This window comes from Sceloporus undulatus, chromosome 7 (genome assembly GCF_019175285.1).
Source record: "Sceloporus undulatus isolate JIND9_A2432 ecotype Alabama chromosome 7, SceUnd_v1.1, whole genome shotgun sequence".
Classification (NCBI taxonomy): domain Eukaryota; kingdom Metazoa; phylum Chordata; class Lepidosauria; order Squamata; family Phrynosomatidae; genus Sceloporus; species Sceloporus undulatus.
Window position 1 is genome coordinate 18340949 of NC_056528.1, and position 9773 is coordinate 18350721.

General features: G+C 46.4%; 1 protein-coding gene across 1 annotated transcript in view; it reads right to left on the reverse strand.

The window, feature by feature from the left end:
- Positions 1-9465, reverse strand: part of FAM163B (family with sequence similarity 163 member B) — a 32392-nt gene extending 22927 nt beyond the window's left edge. The window contains exon 1 of the mRNA XM_042480428.1: positions 8943-9465. The gene's annotated coding sequence lies outside the window, so the exon portion shown is untranslated. The remainder of the gene's footprint in view (positions 1-8942) is intronic.
- Between the last annotated feature and the right edge of the window lie 308 nt (positions 9466-9773).

Below are 9773 nucleotides of genomic sequence, written 5' to 3' on the forward strand. Positions count from 1 at the left end.
TAATAACTGGGCAGCCCTTGGCTTCCATTCTCTCTCTCTCTCTCTCTCTCTCTTTCTCCCTATAAATGTCTTTGCCATCATTTTAAACTTTGAAAGCAAAGGTTCACAATTTTGCAATGCAACAAACCAACAAATATAAAAAGAAGCCTAGTTATTCCTGTGCCGTTCTGTTCCTGAATTTCCTTTTTTTAAACTAATAAACATAAATGAGTTTCCAAGAGAGATGTAAGCGAAGCAGTTCAATGATACGGGAGGACAGGCCGATTAAATCTTGCTGACTAAATCTAAAAGAAGGGTATTTAAGATCTGGTGTCTGTTCTTGCCTTGCAGAAATTGGGTGTTTTCGCTGCCACAAGATGTCCTGGCTGCTCCCGGCTTAGCTTGCTTTTTAAAAGGATTTTACACATTTGTGGATTATTCACGGCGAAATGGCATGAGGGCAAAAGCGAATCTGCTTGGGCGGCAGAGGCAAGGGTGCAGCTATGGGGACAAAATGAGGGCATTACCCCACTAAATAAGAATTCTGTCCTCTCCCAAATGAAAATTTCCTTCAGTCCTCAAATTTGGCCACCATCGCAGGAGTGTTGGGAGTGATCCTTCTCAGTGGCTGCTCCCAACTTGTGAGATTCCTTCCTCTGGGAGGCCTGACTGGCCCCATCTCTACTCTTTTGGCTTCAGTAGTCAAAGACCTTGGTGAAAACCCTGCCTTAGAAGCAACAATGCAAAATGTTATGATGATGAAGCTACAACACTGGCATGGTTCACCATCATGACTTGTAGTGATACACAACAGAGATCCACACAATATGTCCCATTGTGCAACAGGGGCTTCCATTTTGCAATGGGGCATGTTGCACATCTGGACATGTTGTGCATCAGGACTGCATAGAATCCTAGAGTTGGAAGAGACTACAAGGGCCATCCAGTCCAACTCCATTCTGCCATTCAGGAAGACACAGTCAAAGTACACCTGACAAATGGCTATCCAGCTTCTGCTTCCAAACCTCCAAGACTCTACCATATTCCACTGTCAAACATCTCTTACCACCAAGATGTTCCAACTAATGTTTAGGTGGAATCTCTTTTCCTGTAGTTTGAATCTTTTGCTCCAGGATTTGTTGTCATGATGGCATAGCTACATCTCTGATGTTTATCACACTATGCTCTTAAAGAGGTACTATTCCAGTGTGACTCCTCTAGCAGCCTCCTGTTGCATGCTGGGATTGGCAGTTTTAAGGAGCTGAACTTCTCTGCCTGAGAATTCTAAATACCCCTCCTTAAAACTGCCAATCCCAGCATGCAACAGGAGGCAGCTAGAGGAGTCACACTGGAATAGTACCTCTTTAAGAGCTTGTCTGATAAACACCTCTGTTCCCTTCCTGACAATATGAAGGTTGCACAATGGCACAGTCCAACTTTATAAGATCGTCAGTTGCAACACACATTTCTTTAACCTATAGTTTTTCATGATCTACACAAGCAAAGGTTTTTCCATGTCTGTTCAGTAGCCGAGTGCGAGGAAAATGACATTTCCAACCCCTCCCCACAAGTGAGTGATGCTGCCATGAGGAATGGCAGGCAGGATCTGGCTTTGCAGCCTTGCTTGCTGGTGGGAGAGGGATGGAAACATCCTCCTCTGTGAGCCCCAACCAGTAGCTGAGCAGAGTTTCTTCACCCTATCTATCTAAGGCTAAGGTGGGTGTGGGGGGGGGCATTTGCATAGTCTTACAACAAGACTACATAGTCTTACTGAAAATGGAGCAGTTATGGATCTGTAACTCTAGGGCACAAATCCATAACTGCACTATGAAATGCCAGCCTGCCTTTCCAAAGTCTCACCTAGACCTTTATTGTTTCAAAGGGGCTTTGGGGGGGGGGGGAAATGAGGTTTAGGCTGGTTGTTATCATGTTACCATCAATAGCAGCTGGCAGATTCTACATCAAGGGTGCAGTAAACCAACTCGGAGTTATATTCTAGAGGAGCTATCCAAGGTGCTGAGTGTATTGGATGGATGCAGTTCAATACAGTCTCTTTCATGTCAAGAATTGTTCCTTTCTGGCCTTCCAGGTGTTTTGGACTTCTGCTCCCAGCAACCCAGACCATTGGCCAAGGTGGCTGAGGCTTCTGGGAGCTGAAGTCCTATGGACTTTAAAAGGGTTCTGAACCTTAACCCTTTAGCCACAATAGGAGAGTTTTAAAGAGGGAGCCAATGGGCTGGGACTTTACTATTTAAGGCTTCTACCTTCAGCACCTAAAATTTTCCTAATTCAAAAGCACAGAGGCTTCTTCAGTAATTCAGTGTTCTCTGCCTAACAAAGTGATGAAGGACATCCTAAACCTCAATCAAAGGAAGTATCTTTTTTGTGTTGCTAATATCATTTACGTTTTATTTCTTGAAGATGCTTTGTCTCCCAGTACCACACAACCACAACCAGCCTGCCTGCATAGAGATCCCCCCCCCGCATACCAGTTAAACTCAGAACAACACCAACAACATCTTGACAAAAGGTAGGCTTGTGACTAACATCTTTGCATTTTTCTTTCTCCTGTATGATGTTCAACACCTTTGCCTGCTGAAGAAGCCAGTGGAGCTTAGAAAGCCTGCAACATGCACTTTTGGCATTTTCATTGGCCGCTTAAAGGTATTGCTATGGATTTTGAAACATTCCTGATGTTGAAAATGTTGGCCTGGAAGCAGAGGGGCACTGCTAGGAGAGAAGATGATCCTTTGTGGATTTCCAAGCCAGAACAGTTTTGACAAGAACCAACACTTTCAGACTCACTAATAGCCAAGAAGTTGCCACCAAAAATTAATCTTTGGTGAAACGCTTGGAGCACTTCAGAACAGTTTGGACCAGAGTTTGCACCCACCCTGCAAACAAATATATCCATTTTAATCTGTCAGACTTTTGAGGTCACCCAAGTGACATGTTGTCCTAAATTGTCACTGTCACAACCATTTTGATGAGATCGCCGGGAAAAAGAAAATGCCTGCCTGTCATGTCAGAACGGAAGACTCCATCTCGTTTCCCCAACAACTCCTTCAGCTCAACAAAAATGCATCCAGACATCTGCTACAAACTGAGAAGAAGAAGAAGAAAACCTGATCTATTTCTGGGAAGATGAAAGGACTGGTCATTTGCAAAAATAGAATCGTAGAATATTGGGAAAGGGGGTGCTATAAAGTGTACCCACCTCTTATAATTCAATTTGAGGTGGTGCAGGGGGAAGAGGAAAGAGACAAGTTATAAAAGAGCACAAGAAGATCAACAGTTTTCCAGTATTTCCCCTTCTCTGCCACACACACTTTTGTAAATTATCCCTTGCGACGGTGACTCTGATTCACTTCACTTCAAAAAGAGTTGCCATCTCTCTGGAAGAGACATAACAATATTAGAAACATGGTTTGTTTAGCTGCTCTCATTTGCAGCAGGAGAGATGGGCAGAGTATATTAGCAGAGTGTTTCATAAAAGCAAGCCAGTATGGGAAAGGTTTTTTTCCTCTAAGGAAGATTCCCCACCCTGCAAAGCAAGCAAGCAAGCAAACAAATAGACTTTGAGATAAAACAGAAAGAAACTCATTCAGTGGATGGGACCATCGTGTTGGCAATGGTCTCCATGTTGCATTACAGGGCTAAGCATTCTAGTCCTGATATTCAGAGGTGTTCAGAGGAGGGTGGCCAAAATGGTGAAAGGTCTGGAAACCTGTGAGGAGAGGCTTAGGGAGCTGGGTATGTTTAACTTGGAGAAGAGAAGGTTAAGGGGTAACATGATAACCATGTTTAAATATTTGAAGGGATGGCACATTGAGGAGGGAGCAAGCATGTTTACTGCTGCTCCAAATACAAGGACATGGAGCAATGGATGCAAACTACAGGACAAGAGATTCCACCTCAACATTAGGAAGAACTTCCTGATGGTAAGAGCTGTTTGACATTGAAAGATGATGCTTCAGAGAGCGGTGGAGTCTCCTTCTTTGGAGGTTTTTAAATGGCCACCTGTTGCGGGTGTTTTGACTGTGTTTTCCTGCATGGCAAGGGGTTGGACTGGATGGACTTGGGATACCTTCCAACTTTATGCTTCTACGTTTGTAAGAAACAAACAAAGAACAACAACCACCAAGGCATGTTTCACATACAACCTTTCAGAGAGCATTCAGCTCCAAGGGATTTAGTCATTCCTATTAGCGAGCCCACTGAAATTCATTGGACGTACATTAGTCATTTCAAGAGGTCAACTCTAAGTCAATGCCCACCTTGATAAAAATAAAAGAACTGAGAACAAGCATCAAACGGCAGTGTCTGCAGTTGAATTGGGAGCTCTGCAAAACGCTGCTCTCTGAAGTTCAGGGCACGTGAGCTGTGGGTGGATGGGTACATTTCCATCTGGCAAAGGAAAAGCTCAGAATCGAGGATTCAACAAGCAAACCGACAGTACCAAAACTGCATCTCGGGGCACACCGATATGCTCTGAGGAATAAAAGTCAAATAATTAAAGGCGGATCTGAGCGCAAAGCACCTATGGAGTAGGATGACCTGTCTGTGAGATTTGCTGCCCTGGGCATGCCTTCTCCAAAGAGTTACCCGTATCTTGCTGGAGGAAGAAAGGAAAGGAATTCTGCTTCATCAGAGCACTGACTGCAAGGATGCAACTGGATCCTTCAGTCACTCCTGATAAGGCTGTTTTAACAACCTCCAAGGAGTCTGCCTGTTGCATCTCTGCTGCATGACTCTGCTTGCTCCATTTGATCAGGCCAGCAAGACACAAAAAGGAATATGGCCTCTGGGAGGAGGTCACGCTTCCTCCCACAAACAGCAAGAACAATTCATTTCCTCAATGGAAACTTTCCCGCCCAACTCAGCTGGACAAGCATTGGAGCAGTCAGAATCCAAAAGCCTATTTCATCTTTGGGTTGCTACCATTTATTTAAACAACACAACAGTATCTACTTACAATCCACACTCAGCTGAGATAAAACCTTGGCCAGAAAAAAATGCGATCAGTCCTATGCTTGCTTTCTTCTCCCAATTTTTCTCCCCTGAAGTCAGAAACAAGCAGCAATATCTGCCAGGAACGCTAAAAGGGCTATTCTCATATAAAATACCCAGGGCAACCTGTTTCCAAGTGCCTGCTCCTGTTTCCAAATCTGCCAAATACCTGCATGCAAAGAAGTGAACGCTTTAATTAAAGCTGCGTGGCTTCAGCTTGCTTTAATAATCGGCATCGCGGGTACCATCCAGCCTCAGAAGCTCATTTCAGAATAGCTCCTTCAATCTTTTAAAAGTGTTTTTGAGAAGCTATAGAGATGGGGACAAATGAACTTTGGGGTCTGAATGCCCACAGCTTCCACCTACTCAGCAACATTTTGTAGCAAAGACCAGTTGGAGTCTGGGTACAAAATCCTTATCCCGAGATTGTCTTTACAAGGTGCCGTTCTTCTATAGGCTTGCTGCTTAGTTTGTAGTGGTAAACAGCATCATTTATGTCTGTCTGTTTGGTAACCAGAAGCAGAGATGGCAGTTTCCAAATTCTTCTCAGCTGCTCCACCGGTTCCATCTTGGCTCCCAAAGATTCTGCCCCCGTTTCTCTAAATCAGGGATCGGAAATCTCTGGTTCTCCAGATGTTGTTGGACTGCAATGTCCAGCAGCCTTCATTCCTGAATGAAGGAGGTGGCTACTGCTGGGAGTTGCAGTCCAAGAACATATGAAGGGACATATGTTCTGAAGAACAAGAGGTGGCTGTGTGATCAACAAGTATAACCAAATTTGGGAGTTGTACAACATCTTCATTGTGCATGTGTGTGCCTTCATGTTGCCTGTCGACTCCATGAATTTTATAGGTTTTTCTTAGGCAAGGAATACTCAGAAGTGGTTTTGCCAGTTCCCCCCACTAAAATATATTACATAGTACCTGGTATTCACTGGTGGTCTCCCATCCAATCACTAAGCAGGCCTGACCCTACTTAGCTTCCAAGACCAGATAGGATCCAGCACCTTTATGGTATTTAAGCCCTTGGAACACTGAAATAACTCTAACAATTCAAGTATTAGAGAGCCAACATGGTGCAGTGATTTGTTACATTTGGACTCCAGGAGAGTAGGGTTCAGCTATGGAAGTCCACTGAGTGCCCTGGGGCAAGTCACACACTCTCAGCCTCAGGGGACAGCAATGGCAACCCCCCTCTGAACAAATCTTGCAAAGAAAACCTCATGATATGTTTGCCGTAGATTCTCCCTAAGTCAGGAATGACTTGAAGGCACCCAACAACAACAAAAATGTATTACATAAAACTATGATGAAATTTGGTTCCACCCCGTCTTGGTTCAGAAAACCAGCATTTTTGGATGTCAGAAGTTGACAGCCATTAGGAACCAACCAGGACTGCATTCCTAAGAGATCTTGAGCCATAATTTGAGGAATTAGCACTAGCAGATTCAAGAGGAAGGAGGAAGATGCAAGGAAGCCAAGCTCTAAACAGGGACAGGCTGCAGGAGGGGATGGAAACCAGAAGTGGGAATCATGGGATGCCCCAGATGTTGTTGCATTGCAACTCTGAGCAGCCCTAGCTAGCATGGCTAATGAAATTCTGGGAGCTGCAGTCCAAGAACATTTGGAGGGTTGCACGATCCCCATTGCTTGTGGAAAAGCTTGCCTTAGTTAATGCAAGATAATGCAACTCAAAAACTAGACCTGGGAAAGGAAGTGGTTTGATACAACTGCCACTGACTACCTTCCAATAAAACTCCCAAATGTTGCTTGATAATCCTCACCATCATTGGAATACATTTTCAGGCTTGCGTCTTGCAAGCGTTAAAGCCCCCCAATGCGTTCTCACCTCTGTACAAAGAGATTTGCCTTTGTCTGCCACTGAGTCGGCTGCCAATCTATTCAACTGCATGCCCTCAGCTTCAGTGGCGGTGATATGAAAAGGGAGAGAAAGTTCCCCCAAAGGCCACTGCTATGTTCTTTGTAATTCGACGATGCACCTGTACAGAAATATTTCTTTGCCCTGAGTGTCTGGAGAGGTGCAATGTTCCTGATGTTATTCGACTGATTATCTGGGAGGCTGTGCCTTCCAGGGAAATCTTTGGCATGGAGAAAGACTGCATTTCGGGGTCTTTCTGCAAAGCAGCAGCATTGTGTCTTGTGAAGGAGAGGTTTCTGGTGGTGGTGGGTTTTTGCAGTTGAGAAAAACGATCTGCAAGTCTCCACTGACATAGGTTGTTTACCTGGTGATTCTTTTTCGGCCCTTGTGATAGTGATGCCTGAAGAGAGGGGCCTTTCCAGCCTCATCCTCCAAATATTTATGCTCCATGGTGCTTCTATGTCCAAAATCTATCTACCTGTTGGCGTATTTATTTTAGCCCTTGTGGTAGCAGTGCCTGAACACAGGCACCTTTCCAGCCTTACCCTGACCCCAAATCTCTATTCCCTATGGACCTTGAATATCCAGGAGTTGTCTACCTGCTGTTGATTCTTTTTCGGCCCTCGTGACAGTGATGCCCAAAAACAGGCAGCTTTCCAGCCTCATCCCTTCTCCAAGTCTCCAGGTCCAGAAGCTGTCTACCAACTGGTGGTTCTTTTTCAGCCCATGTGGTTGTGATGCCTGAAGACAGTCTGCTTTCCAGCCTCATCCCCATTTCTCTATTCCTTATGGAACTTCCATGTCCAGAAGCTGTCTACATGTTGGTGATTCTTTTCCATCCCTTGTGGTTGTGACACCCAAAGACAGGCACCTTTCCAACCTCATCCCTTTGCCAAGTCTCTATGGAGCCTCCATATCCAGAAGCTGTCTACCCCCTGGTGCTTTATTTTCAGCCCTTGCAACAGTGATGCCCAAAGAGAGGCTGCCTCATCCTCACTCCTCCCACATCATTATTGCCTATGAAACCTCCAAGTCCAGAAGTTGTCTACCTGCAAGTGATTCTTTTTCAGCCCTCCTGGTCCTGATGCCTGGAGACTGGCTGCTTTCCAGCCTTGTTTCCACACCTCCCACACCTTTATGGACATTCCATGTCCAGAAGCTATCTACTTCTCTTCTTTATTCTTTTTAAGCCTTTGTGGTCCTTATGCCTGAAGAGAGTCTGCTTTCCAACTCCTCCCACATCTCTATTTCCTATTGAACCTCATGTCCAGAAGTTGTCTACCTGCAGGTGATTGCTTTTCAGCCCTTGAGGTCATGATGCTTGAAGAGAGGTCACTTTTCAGCCTCATTTCCACTCCTCCAACCTCTATGCTGTATAGAGCCTTCATGTCCAGAAGCTGTCTACCTGATTATTTTTCAGCCCTTAAGGTCATGATCCCCAAAGAGAGGCTGCTTCCCAGCCTCATCCCCACTCCTCCCATACCTCTATGCCCCATGGATCCTCCATGTCCAGAAGCTGTCTACATATGCTGGTGATTCTTTTTTCAGCCCTTGTGACCATGAAGCCTGAGGACAGGTAACTTGCCAGCTTTGGTCCAACTCCCTAGACCTCCCTTTTCTCTCTTGCCCTGCAGCACAAAACCGTGGAACAAAACTGGTGCAACTGGGACAGAAGTGGGAAGAGTTGCTTAAAGGGAGACCAGAACTCCAGAGATGGCTGGAGGACTGAGGAAGGAGGAGACAGGGTTGGGAAGGAGAGGCAACCATGAACAACTGTAGGAAAGAACCTCCCCAAAGAAGATTCCCCAAAAGAAGACCCCCCCAAAAAAGATTCCCCAAAGAAGATTCCCCCAAGAGAACACTCCAAAAAAGAAGATTCTCCCAAAAGAAGACCCCCAAAAGAAGACTCCCAGAAGAAGATTCACCAAAATAACATCCCTAATAGAAGATTCCTCAAATGAAGACCCCCAAAAGAAGACCCAAAAGGAAGACCCCACCAAAAAAAAAGACCCCAAAAGAAATTCTTCCTGCCACAAGAAGACATTCAATCCTTCACACCCCTCTTCTTATCTTACCTTGAAGGCCTGGAATGATGCTCTCAGGGTCCCTGTTCTCCTCCTCCTGGCCTTGCCTCCAGGATGGTGGTGGGATGGAGAAGAAGCCTCCAAAGATGGTGGTGGTGGTGGGACTATTTCGGGGTGGGAGGGGGCTGCAGAAGCAACCCTCCCAAGGAGGAGGAGGAGGGGGTGGCGAGTTGGATCCCTCAGGGTCCCCTATGGGCTCTTCACAGGACGAGAAAAGAAAGAGGTGAAGAGGAGGAGAGGAGGAGGAGGAGGGAGCTAGCGATGCCTTGGCCAGCCCATGGATGGAGGGTCTGAGGATGGAAGGGGGGGGGGGATGGAAAGACCCCCGACCCACCTCCTCTGATGCTTCAGCTGAAGGAGGGATGGAGAGGCAGAGCAAGCTGGAGCAAGGATGGAAAGGCAGAGCAAGCCTCCTCCTCCTCCTTTGCTTGCAAGGCTGCTGCTGGAGAGATGCTCAGCCCTGCGCTTTGCAGCTGCATCTCCGCCTCCTCCTGGCTGCCCTGGGAGGCGCGTGCACAGGAGGCGCCCCCCCGAGGCGGAGGGGAAGGGGACGCGCTCGCGGGGACGCGCCAGGCTGCAGCTTGGCTTCCAGAGCCAAAGGCATCTACTTGGTTGCTGCTACTGCAGTTGCTGGAGAAAGGGGAGGCCAAGGGTGACGTTGCAGGTGGTCCTCCTTCTCCTCCTCCTGGGCTCTAAGGAGGTGACCTAGGATTGGTGTCACCCAGTGCAGTCCCAAATAGTGTCACCCCCCACCCTCAATGACCTCCTCCTCCCATTTCACACCATACAGAATCCTTAGCAATGGATCATATGTTGGAAATG